The sequence below is a fragment of the Drosophila obscura genome, unplaced genomic scaffold, assembly GCF_018151105.1.
Source record: "Drosophila obscura isolate BZ-5 IFL unplaced genomic scaffold, ASM1815110v1 contig_84, whole genome shotgun sequence".
NCBI classification, from domain to species: domain Eukaryota; kingdom Metazoa; phylum Arthropoda; class Insecta; order Diptera; family Drosophilidae; genus Drosophila; species Drosophila obscura.
In genome coordinates, this window is record NW_024542877.1 from 896954 (window position 1) to 910510 (window position 13557).

A 13557-nucleotide genomic window follows, 5' to 3' on the forward strand; every position below is an offset into this window, starting at 1 on the left:
TATCATCCAGTGTGTCTCACAGATTTGAGAGATATCTCCCTGGAGATTGCTATGGCTGATCCGCTTTGATGCAGGCTCTTCGTATGCAAGTCAGTTCAGCCTGGGTTCTGACTGCCTTGCACTCGCCCACAGGACTCTCTCTCTCTGCCTCTGCCTCTGTGGAGGGTTTATTAGCTAATTGCAGCAGGACTGCAGGAAAATTCTCCAACAGATGGCAAAGGTAGAAATCAATCAACGAATGAAGCGACTTAATCGCATTAAATGCAAAATAATTCCTTCAATGCATCCCTGAAGTGTATTCGATTGTTCGGCTTTGGTTTGTTGGTGTGTACATGGGTTTTGTTTTTTTGGTTTAGCTAACAAAGCATATTGCATCCACATACATTCCTGCACAGCGAGCGTATGGCTCCAGTTCCTTTATGGCCATCACCAAGCCAACCCCCTGTCAGGCTTAAATTATGCGACAACAACAGTTGCAATTGCAGCGAACGATAACAGGCGGCAGCAGCAAAAGCAACAGCAACAGCAACATTGAAGCGGATTGTAGGTGTCAATGCCCAACGGGCGGACAATGGCAACGGCAACGGCAACAGGAGCTGCAGCAGCAGCAGCAGCAGCAGCAGGAACTGGAGGTGGAGCAGGGATCAGCAGCAGGCAACTGGTTGTCAGCGACACCAGGATGACGGCCCCTGAAGCAACTCCAGCAGACAGACCATCCGGAACCCAATATTGGAATGGGTTTGCAATCCGATTTCACTGAGAGAAATCCAAAGGCTGAGCACCAATTTGCAGTTAAAAATTGAAGCCAAGCAGCTTCAAGAATCTCAGCAGGGGCATTCCTCAGTCCATCTGAGATTAATCAGCGAATTTCAGAGCCATAAATATGCATAAATAAATGAATAGGGAGGGAGGGAGGTAGGGAGGGACTATCATATCCTAAATGTATTTTCACAATTGAAACATTTTCTCTGCGTGCTGTGTGCTGGATTCGATTGTGGCATGGAGGGGAATGGAGTTGTCGATTTAGGCCATGCCCCGCACTGCTCCAAGCGCCATGATCCATTCTCCATGCTCTATTCTCCATTCTCTATGCTGGTGTACCGACGAGGCTCCACCGCCACCCTTACCCATGCCACGAGTAGAGTTTATTTTTTTCCAATGCTGGCTTGCCTGGCTGGCTGGCTGGCTGGCTGACTGGCTGGCTGGCTGGCTCCCTGTTGCTGTTGAACAAAATGTCAGCTTCTGCGAATTTTGCAATTTGAAAGCCACACAAATCACAACAGCAATAACGACAGCAACAACGAAAACAACAACAAAAGCAACGCACACAAAAAGGATGAAATAAGGAAAGAAAGGAGCGGGATGCCCAGACCCCTTGCAGGCTTCATTTCCCTAATCAATTCATTGGCGAGCTATACGATAGAGTTGTCCGATTTTGTTCAAATTGGATTGGGATTGTGTGGAATTACATGCTGTACACAGTGCAGTGCTGAATCGATGAAGGAGTTGTCTGGTTTGACTGGAAATGCGCGCATATTTATGCCCCATACGAGCAACGATGGTTGCCACTCAAAAGTTTAGATCCCAGCAAGCCATTAGCGAAGCAAGCCATTAGGGCACTACGACGAGACAGCTGGATTCTCCAAGTTGATTTTGTGTGTGTGTTGCATCACCCCAGCAAACCCCTGAATGGGCAGCATGCAAATGTTTCAGTTTTTTTTTTGGTACCTTGCTCCGCTGGACATCCCGCTGGAAAAAAAGCAAAGCAAAGGCACAGGAACAGGAAGCTGGTTGAGTGCTGGAATATTGTGTGCTGGAGCCAGTCAGGGTGGGGTGGGATAACTGGACAGATCGCCTGGCCGCGACTGTCCCCCCAGTCGAAGTTGGATTCAGAGACGTGAAATATTTTGCTTCTCTCCTGCTGCCACTCCATTGGCAGACCCTTCAAACTGCTAGCAGCAAGTGAAGGCATTCCTTCTTAATGGAGCTCCTGCCTGCTCTGCCTTAAAGTTCCCGCTCTATTGAAGAAGATTTCTTTTTGCAAGCAAACCTCCCTCAATGGTTGGTTGGTTGCCTTCTCATCTGCTGCTGCTCCCAGCTCATCTGCACCAATTAAATATTGTATTTATCTTAATAACCTTTTTGTGCAATAAACTCCTTCTGCTCTCCCCCTTTTCCACTCTCTCTGCCAGTAGGTTCTGCTCTTTATGGCCATGGCCAGTGTTTATGACGCCAAGCGGAGCCTTGCAACGCATTTGCTACCCTTTAAAGCGAAAAACTATACAAAATTCGTGGCATATCGCGACCCCGTGCGAGTATATGCTACGGCTGGCAACTGGGAACTGTGGACCGTATCTTAAGCCTGGGCTGGACTGGGCTGGGCCCATCCCCTTGGCAAAGCCCTTTGCCTTGACTTGCCATCCCTCCCTTTTCCCTCCTGCCTTATCCTTCTCATGACGCTGCTCCTCGATTGTTTTGCCGGGTTTTGTCTGTCCCTCATTAGCGCATAGCATAGCTGTTGCTGCTCCTTGCCCCATCCCCCATCCGCACGCCAATCCTCTCCTAATCGTCACCGTCAGTTGTTTTCCTACACAGCTTTTCCTTGCTTTTCCTTGCTTTTGCCTAGCTTTTCCTGTATTTTTTTCTTTGCTCGCCGCACTTTGCAATTTGATTAATTCTCATGCTTCCTGGATGCTTGATGCCTGATGCCCCGGGTCAGGGCATTAAGCTCATCTCCAGTCTCCCAGTCTGCCAGTCTCCCAGTCTGCCAGCGACCCATTCTCGTGCCTCCTGCAGTGGCAATTAAACGGGGTGTTGCTGTTGGGCTGCCGTTGCCCCCGCCCTACCCAGAACTCTTAGCACTCCCTCCCCCAGGCAAATGGTTGCCATATCTCCGCCCAGCTATCCCATAGCTATCTTGTTGTGTAATCGATATCTGAAAGCTTCCCATTTGCGCCGCTACTTGAGCTGTCATCAAAAGCTGCTCAATTTTTGATTTCGATTTTGATTTTGGTTATTGTACGTCCGTTCCCCTCTTTGCCATCCCCTCCCCACACCCCAGACCCCACACCCATATACATTCCCCCCATGGCAGAGTTTTGATTGCGCTCTCTCTCCATGGAGAGCGACAACATTTCCCCTTTGCGCGTTTATCAATTTCCTTCATCGGCAGTGGCAGTGGCAGAGGCAGGACTCAGGGGAACTGAGGAGGCTGCAGGCAGCTTCGATGGCAACTAGCAATGGGACCCCATCAACGGCACTTGAAGACTCCACTTGAGTGTGTGTGTGTGTGTGTGTGTGTGCGGGATTTGGGGTCTTGGGTAGGACCGTTACCATCCATATTTCCCTTCTATATTTTGTTTGTCCTTCGCTCCATTGCCATTTCTTTCCTGGCTCTCCTTTGCTCTCCTTGTCGTCTTGTTTCAATATCTGGGAACAGCAGTTCCCTTTAACCATTTCCCATTGGCATTTCCAATCCTTAGCCTCTGCCTCTGCCCATGCCTGTGCCCGTGCCTCTGCCATTCCGCAGGCCCCTTTGCGGTGGCCACTATTAGCCCATGCTTTAGCAGAGATCGATCCTGTGGGAGCTCTTAAAATGGTTTGCATGTTTCACCCATTCCCCCATCCGCCCATCACCATCCCATCTCCCTTCCCATCGCCCATCCCCTGCCATGTCTGTGGCTCTGTCCTCCTGCTGCGGGCTCATTTTGTGTGTGTGTGTGTGTGTGTGTGTGTGTGTGTGTGTGTAAGACGCTTTATGCTTTATCCACTTGAACTCTTTCAGTTTTTTATCTATTAAATCATGATTGGCTACAATTTACACAAGTGGGCGACGTCCTCTTCCTCAGCCTTAGCCTTCGCCTTAGCCTTCGCCTCAGCCTCATCCCGCAGCTGCCTGCGCTGCTTAAAGAGCTCCACTTGAAGTTGCAACTCCAGCTCAAGTTGGCCCCCCCCCTCCGCCAGCCTTACCCTGACCCTTACTATGACATTCTTGGGCCCCACAATCGCCCTCGGCCATGTGCTTCAAATTGGATGGATTCTGGAGTTGGGGCTTAGTTTGCCTGAAGTTTTGTCATATCATGGGAGCATCGACCAAAAAAAAAAAGAAAAGGTAATTCAATTTTGCAATTGATTTGTATAAGCAGAGACTAAGGAAACCCGATACCCGATACCTGATACCCTCTACCTCTTCATAAGAGAGAAATAAATGCAGCCAGGATTCATTGCTGGACATATTATAATTATAATTATGATAATTATTAAGGCAGGGAAATACCAGTACAGTAATCGAATCCTCTGGCAGCTACAAGTAGCACCACACCCGAACGAACGCCTGGCACTTGACCCTGCTGCTGCGTTCCTTATTTTCCAGCGAGAGTCCTACAATATATCCCAGTGCAAACACATAAACAGCAACTAGAACTACTTGTATGCCGATGAATTATTATTCTGACATTCGTCTGGTCAGGTGCTCCCAAAAGTAAATCTGTGTGCAGAAACATTTGCAAGGATTAAATATAGGAACGCGTAAGTTGGGCGGAAAGAAACGAGGGGAAACGACATGTACATATATCCACATTTCCAAAGATGATAATCTATTGTTATGAAACTGCAGATACGAATAGGAGTACGAATAAAGCATTGCTATATATTGTACGAGTATGCATTTAAAGCCAAAGTAAACTACCTTCCCAGATGAACTACTCCCCCTAGTCCTCCCAGTCAGGCTTCCCTTGCAGCACACACACGCAGAAATAGAGAGACACACACAGAGATAGAGGAAGAGACACCCATAAACCAGTCATCAGATCGGAGCAAAGCTGCCAAAGGGTCGACTGCGAGCCCCATAAAGTGCCCATATACGAGTATACCCGTAGCTCCTTGTTGCCCCGCACAGTTTTCCTTCTGCTGCTGCTGCTGCTCTCTTTTTGGCGCATTTTATTACATATTCGGTTTCAGTCATGCGTTGTCCCCATCGTCGTCTTGCGTTATTCATTTTTTGGCATCGACTTCAACGGCAACGACAACGACAACGACAACCGGTCTGGGGCTCATTGAAATGCCAGTGCAAGGGGTTCCATTTGGTTGCTTTGATTGGTTTCGAGCATGTAGTTACCAAAAATTCCAGTGCCAGCGGTTGTTGTGGCCCCCTGCCTGGCTAGAGCCTCCCACTAGCCTTCGTTACTGCCTGCCTGCCTGTCCGCCTGCCTGTCCGCCTGCCTGCCCGCCTGTCTGCCCGCCTGCCTGCCTGCCTGCCGCTTCCTGTGGCGCCGCTCTCTCGTGAAAATTGCAGCTGTTGGCAATTCCCATCATCATGACACACACACACACACACACAGTGATGGCTGAGACTGTCTGTCAATATTAAAGTGCCATTAGGGGGAGACACATCTCTGAGCTATTCATTCGTCTTGAGCAAACATGAAGCAAATCTGTCACCCAAAAACTCCAATGAAGTCTTGGCTCTATTACGACTGAGACCCGCCGTCAATTATCGCCCACTGGATCTAATGGGATGCCCAAGGAATTAATGCAGCCATTGATCTGTGTGGCAAGTGGCATGTGACACCCTGTTTTTTAGTTTTACGTACATATCTGACAAAGGGAAGACCGAACTGAAGAGTGCGAGTCCTGGTGCGGAAAGTGGCTCAAGTGCTCTAGTGCTGCAGCTCGAATGTTGCCATAAATATTGAAGCGCCACAGAACGCTGCACACTCTACATATAACTAGATACACAAATACATATGCTACATAAATATATATATACCATGTAGGTAGGTACCATGCTTTGGCCTTTGCTTTTCTGCTATTTGTTTCTCGGAAAAGGCATTTTAGATGGAAATTTTCTCACGTGTATTCTGGAAAATACAGAAAGAAAGTGGCACATAACACAAAGCAATGTTCTATGCTGAGCCAAAGACATGTTGCCTGTGTTAACTCCGCTGTTTTCAATTGAAGGCTTTGCAGCAATGTTAGCCCCCGCTGCAAATTTATTTCTTAGCGCAACTCATTGCAAAGGCATGCCATTAAATCGCTTCTTGGCGGTTTCAATTTCAAAAAGCAACCACAATATACATACTCATATATGTATATACTCGTACTCGTATGTAATTCCAATTGAAAGGCTACCTGGCCAGAGCTGAGAGCGAGTTTCAGCTCATTTCAGGTGGCAAGACCAAGCAGCTTCAAATTGAAAGTTCCATCAAAATTAGATGTAGTTCAGGGCGCCAGGATGTGCATACACATGTATATATGCACATAAACTATATAATATTTATAAGGATATGTACGCGAATGTGTAGGTATGTTCGGATGCATGTTTGTGAGGTCTCGGTGAAATTATATTGCAAATCGCATCTTGCGCTGTAAAATTTATTAAAGCGGAAATTATTCATTGCACGATCGAATGAGTTTTATGATTGCCACGACCACGGCCATGCAGCAGGACCCAGCCAGGACACACACACACACACACACACACACACACATGACATTAATATTTGATTGATATTCATACGGAGAGTATAAATTTAGCTGCTGTGTCGTAATTAGCTTTTACTCGGACCATAAACAGCAAAGGAAAATCCAGGCAAAGACAAGAAAAAGACGCTGCCATGGCTGGCCGAAGCTTTGGATACACTTAACAGATTGCTGCTGCATTTGCAGACGGCTGTCAATATATGCGAACATATGGATTCGATTAAAGAAGTGAAGTAATTTTGCGCATTACTCATACGCCGCGTGTGGCTGGCTGGCTGGCTGGCGCGACAAAATGGCAAATGCAATTTGATTTTGATTTCATTTATTTTATGCATATCAAAAGGAACAATTTGTCAGAGCTCCGCGGGATGCAACAACAGGGAAAGGGGTTGGGGGAGGGCAACCTCTGCACAGTGTTCCAATGAAAATGGGAAACCGTACAGAAATGAATAAGTTGCGGGGGTGTGTGGTGGGGGGTGTAAAGGGTGGTTTACCAGAAGGATGAAGCTTGAGGGTTGATTTTAATCGCCTTTCAGTTGTCAGTTTCCGTTTGCGGCGATTTTAATTAATAAAAATTGACATTTTGCCCCCGAGATCCGAGAATTGAAATTGCAAAATAAAAATAAATACAACAGAAAAGACGATAAAATAATATTAATAATAATAATAAAATGCAATGGAAAATGATGCAGAGACGACAGAGAGTGAGAGAGAGTGTGTGTGTGTGTGGGGTGTGGGGTGTGTGTGTGTGCGAGGGAGAAGCAAGTGAGTGTCGGCTGTCGGCTGTCGCCTTGTCGCTGCCTATAAATATTTAATATTTAGTGGCTTTCATTGTTCAGTGAATGAATGCCTTTCGCTGCTGTGTGCTGTGCTGCTCTGCTGTTCAATACCCCGCGCTATAATAATGCCAAATGACACTAGAGTGACAGCAGCGGGAAATGGAATGAAATGGTATGGAATGGAATGAAATGGAATGGAATGAAACGTGAAGACATAGAATTGTGGTTGACATTATTAATACACGGATTTAACCATGCCCATATCTATCTCTCTGTCTCTCTCTCTCTATCTATGTCTCTCTCTCTATCTCTCTCTCTTTAGTCGAATCTACGATCCTGCGGTCGTCAGTTTCAATTAGACTGAACACACATCAGCCACATCACCCACATCCGCACATTCTCGTATGCAGACGAACATTTTCTATCTCTACATACATATTTATATGTTATATATGTATGTATGTATGCCCTCGACTAACCCGCGCAGCAAGTGGGTAACCAGAGTTGTTCGATTGCAGATGGCAACAACAACTGAAAACTGAAAACTGTCCAACGGAAAATCAGTTTAATGAAGTTTATTGAGAGGGAAAAGCATTCCACATGTGGATTTTTGCCACTTTTTGCTAAGAGACGTGGAGTGGGAGAATGGGAGAGGGAGAGGTGGGGACAGAGCGGGCAAATTGTTAATTTTAATTCGATTCACTCTGTTCCGTCCATTATTGATTTTCGGTTTGGTGCGTGGGCAGTGCGGGAGGTATAACCTCCGATTTTGCCCCATATTCGTGTGGGACATGGAATTAAGCCGGTTGGGTTAAGGGATTACATTGCGCTGCATAATTTATATTCGTACATTTACATATAATTATCGATTCGCACCACAATCGACGCTGATCTCAGCTTACAGTATTTTTAATAAAGGGATTCCAATAAGCGAGTGAAGCAGAGGAATGGCACAACGGGGCAGGTCTGTTTGAAGGAAAGTCTTTCTCCATGGACAGAATATAATCCCAATCCCAACAACTTCAGGGCATGGCAAGTCACTAGTAAGCTACTCGTATAATTATTAGATAATCGAGACCTCTACTCTACCCGTAAATATCCTCCAATCCGATTGTTTTAAATTCTAGTTGTACCTTTTTTAATGGCTGCGTTTCTCATCCTCATAACACCCCCCGTGAACTCGTGAACCCCACTGCACATATTTATCAGCGATGAGCTCCAGGCCCCATCCTTTACGATGTCGCCACGGCCCCAGCCCCGACCCCCCAACAAAGTGAAATAAATGAGGCAAATTGACTGCTCACTGGCCAGGGGGCCACTGCCACACCCATCAGCAAGTGCAGACCCCTCCCCATTTGGCAAGGGGGGGCAGCAGTGTCAATATTAATGCAAAAGTTTAAGTGTTCCAAATGACGTTGATAATGTGGCCATAAGGGAGCGCAGGGTTGTGGCACGGCTATGAGGCAATTGTCCTTGTTGTTGCAGCTTCCGCTGGGATGGTAGCTGGTAGCTGGTGGCTGGTGCTGGTTCTGTTTCCGGTTCTGGGGGAGAGCAAGCTTAATATGTAATTTATAATTTTGATTGTGCTGCCAGCGTTGACATCGAAGTCAGCGTCGCTGCTGCTGCTGCTGCCAGCAGTGCACTTAATCCGTACAGAAAAATAGAAGTGCCACAGTGGTGTCCAACGAAAGGTGCAGAAAACTTCACTAAATTAAGCTACTTTTACTAGAAGAAACCTTTACTTACTCTCTGAAGGATAGAATTATTATTCATTGAAAGCTCCGCTCGAGAGAGTAGATCGTGAGAGCGAGTGCGAGCGAGTGCGAGCCTGCTCCCAGAGAGTGCTAACAGTGCGCTGTAAACGGAAGCAGCGACACCGCTGTTAACGGAGATCGGTAGGCGCGAGCGGTAACAGACTGCTAACCTGGAGTGCTAACAGCGCTCTTGCTCTGTTACAGCTGCTGCCCTGAACAGATGCGATGCTATTGATATGCAGGGTGGGGGGATCTGTGGAAATTCTAATGGTATTTTCATCGAAGTAGACCACTGTGTCTCCTCCTTTCTCTTCCTCTTTCTCCTTATCACCGCCCCTTTTGAAGTGTTTGCATTAGCCAGAGATAAAGAGTGTGCGGAAAAGTGTGGTGTGGTGTGATGTGAAGGGGGGGACGCCTCCTCCTGCGTGGTGCGTCAGAAATTAATGGAGCGTAATTTATGAAAATTATACAATTGCCAGACTGGCCACGCCCCCACGCCACACACACACACACACATACACGCAGCTGCAGTAGAGCCATGATGGGGAGAGGGGTGGCAGGGGGTAACTCAACAAAAATTTCATCAAGCCGAAGCAGCAGCAACAGAAGGATGTGGCAGGATGAGAATGCGGCAGGGGGATGGGGCAGGGCAGCGCAGGAGTCGTGAAACAGAAGCTGGCATCTTCTTCTGCTTACTTTGCCGAAAACTTTATATGAACAAAGTTTAAGCCAAGTTTGTGGAGGGGTCCAGAGAGGAGTGTGGGAGAAAGCAACCGGAGGTGCAGGAGTAGCTGAAAAGGAGGGGAGGGGGCGTACACCAGGTGCTGGGGCGGAGAGGGTGCAAAACATTTTATTAACAGACATCGTCTATGAAAAGCTTAAAAAACAAAAATTAATTTAAATTACATATTTGCCCACAAAACAATGGCAGGGCAGTATGCAAAGCAACGAGAGAAGGAGAAAGAATAGAGCTACAGAGTGCGAGAGAGAGAGAGACAGGGGATAGAGAGATATTCTAGCGGATGGTGGGTGGGGGGTGGGGAGTGGGTGGTTGCATAGCATAGCATGTTTTTGGATGCCACTGCTGTTGTTTGGCAAAGAAGGAAAAACCTCAAATTACACACAAATTTACGATGTTATGCTTAATTCTCTTTCGCTCTCTCTCTCCCTTTCTCTCACTCTCTTTTTGCTTGCTGCCAGCATAGTCTTGCTTTCTCACACTTTCTTTCTAACAAAATTACAGCAACAACAACAACAACAAAAACAAAAACAAAAAATGGTGACAAACAAAGTCAAATTTTTAATAAAATTGCAAAGTTGCACGAAATTTGAATGCATTACAAAAGTTTGGATAGTTGGAGAAAGAGATGGAACGAATATGCATATAGCGAAAGAGAAGGAATATAAAATAAAGATAAAGTGAGCAAAGAGAACGGCAGAGCCTTAGCGTATGGAGAACACAGAAAAGGGAAGATGAATGATCAGTAACAAAACTCGAATACACTCGCAGTCCCATCAGCTTTAATCGTTGAAGAGAGAGCTTCAATAATCCCCTGTTATCGATCATTCCGCCCCGCCATCCACATGCATCCTGCTCGGCCATCTGCACTGCCTAAGCTGAAATGCCTCAATCGCAGAGTGCTGTGGCCTGCTGCTGCTACTGCTGCTGCTGGTGGTGGTGGCAGCGGGTGAAACAAAAACAAAAGCCAAAAAAAAAAAAAAAGAGCGGAAACACGGAAATGTTTTACATGCACGCGCATAACGAGCGTACACCCAGAGGTGGTTGGGTGGTTGGGTGGTTTGGAGCTGTGGAACTTTTCCGGGGGTTCGCTCTGGTCTGGTCTGTTCTGGTCTGGTCTGGGATGATGGAGCAGAATGGTTGGAGCAGGCAGCAGCAGCAGCAAGATGAACACGCTTTAGCACCAAAAGTCAGCTTCTCACCGCCCTCCCCCACTCTACATCGCTTTCTCCCTCGTGCTCCCCTAATGCCGGCGTGGAGGTGGCACAGCCGAAACGCCGCTCCAAAGTATGCAATGGAAAACATCATTTACGCACCTATTAGCTCCCATATCTCTGTGTGAGTGTGAGTGCCCCCACCTCTCCCTATACGCATGTGCGTGTGTGTGTGTGCGTGTGTTTGTAAGTCTCCTAATTAGAGATTACGCAAACACACACACACACACACACACACACACACACACACACAGGCAGTGGCAGCTCTTGTTCCACTCTTCTCCCTCCGGTACAGTCACGTTTGCTTTTCCAGTTTTTTTTTTTCTTTTTTTTTTTAACAAATTTTGGCAAGCGCCACAGCAACCGCACAGAACAGCACACAGGGAAACACGAACAATACCAAAATACACAACTTTATGACTATTATTTACCCAAACCTAAGCCCACGGCGGCTGATGGCAAGGGGGACAGGTGGACAGGAGCAGGAGAAGCAGCTCCCAATGGGCACTCCCCCCGCTAGCCTGTGTGTCAGTTAATTAGCTCATAAAATATGCAGAATGGCGAACAATTCGCACCTTTAGACGGCAAAGTGTTTCAAAGGGCTGAAAGCCAAAATGGTTGTTGGCAACGGGGTGGAGGAGGCGAGAGTGTCTGCTGCTGGAAGCGGGTGAAAATGGGTGTTACCAAATGAAATAATTGAGTGCCAAAGCAGCAACAAAGAATCTTCGCCAATTGGTAGCCAACGAACGGGTCAATGCCCTAACCGAAACACCCAAATTTCCATTAAATAAAGTTTAACCGAAAGATACAAAAGTTGTGTCACTCAATTTAAATGCAAAAGTAGAAAAAATATTACAGCTTTATTTACTCTTTAACTGCAGCTGTGGATTGGAGAGCTGCAATCAGTAAATCTACCAAGGAACCAAGGCTAAAAAGATTCTGCATCATACTAAGGATTCTCCTGAGATTTCTGTCAAGTCGTTTCCGAATCTAAATAAGACCAGGAACCTACATCGAATTTGCTGAGTTTGCCAAAATACTTGAAAGTATCAGTCCTCCCCAAAAAAACTGATCTACAGAAGAACCCAATCGACAGGCAGCTTCTGCTTGAAATTTCACTTTTCCTGGAAGGTTTTCTCTCATCCTCCAACAAACGGTTTGCCCAAATCGATATGAGAAATTGCCCTATCAGGAAGACGAAAAGACAAAAGTCGACACGGTCTTGAAAGTCTTCCTGGCGGTTGTATGCTGGAGAGGGGCTTCCATTGTTGTTGGCTGCTTGCGTTCGTGCTGCTGTTGCTGTTGCTGCTGGTCATGTATGGCTTGAGCGTGGAGCGTTTGTGAAGTTTATGAACTCTGTAATTACACACTTTATTAATTTATGCGCTGCGGGGCGAAGAACGCGCAAACTTTCAGCGATGAAATGTTGTGTGCCAGAGCAGTGGTAGGTATAGCTAGCAAGTGCCAGAGAAAGATAGAGAGACAGAGACAGAGCAGGGCAAATGCAAAGGCAAAGGACAACGTGTTAATGCTTTATGAGCCAGCGCATGGGATACGTATACCGTATATACCCCAAAAACGATGACAAACTTCGGCTACGAAACACACAACCCTACCCCGGAGCAGCAGTCAGCCAAATTAGGCAACATTTTTTGCTAGTTGCGCTCTATTCTCTCGCCGTTCCCTGGCCAACCTTTCCACTTAATTTTGGCTCATTTCTCTTAACAAAAATTAAAAAAATAGCAACCAAAAATGTTGCCCCTCCTCAACAACAACAAAAAAACCTCCCAAAAATAGAAAAAGGAAAATAGAAACAGAAACACAAAACGAAAACGAAAGAGAAGGCAAAAGGGGAATAGGGAAAATGGTTTGGCTTTGAATTTTGAATGGGAATGTTTTGAAATTTTAATTTGAAAACGTGACTGACCAATTTAGGAGGGGATGGATGGCAGAAACACAGAATGGTGGTGGCGTTAGTACTTTTCCTCCTCTCTATGGCTGTAGCTGTGGCTGTGGCAGGGGGAAAGGTAATCGATCTTAAGTGGCGGCAATTGGAATCAGAAAAGTTCTACATTTTAAAGCTTAAGTTAAAACATTCTTTCAGCGAGTCCTAAATCATTATAGCACCTGGGCAAAGGCTTGTCGGGCTGTCGGGACATAATTCTCTGCCATCCATGGTACCCATGGGCTGGGCGACAACCCTACGACAGCGCAGAGTGGCCAGAGTTGCCTGAGCACGTGCCAAGCTGCCAAAATGGATGCGGACATGACTCTCTGCAAGAGACAGCTGAGGGCTGAGGAAGCATTTCCCTTTCGTTACCCAAGGCAAATGTCCGTCCACAGAGAGAGAGAGAGATAGATAGATACATATCCATGTTTTTACAGGCATTTACATGCTGTGTGTTCGTGTGTGTCTGTGCATAATCCCAGCTCGGGAAAGGAAAATTCCCCAGCACACAGACCGACACCTAAAAACGAATATTACGCATACGCAGCGTGTGCATCGCTATTTTGCCCATTTGTCCATCACACTCTGTCTCCCCATCGTCTTTTTTAGCAGCTTTGCACTTTAATTAAATTGTAAATATTTT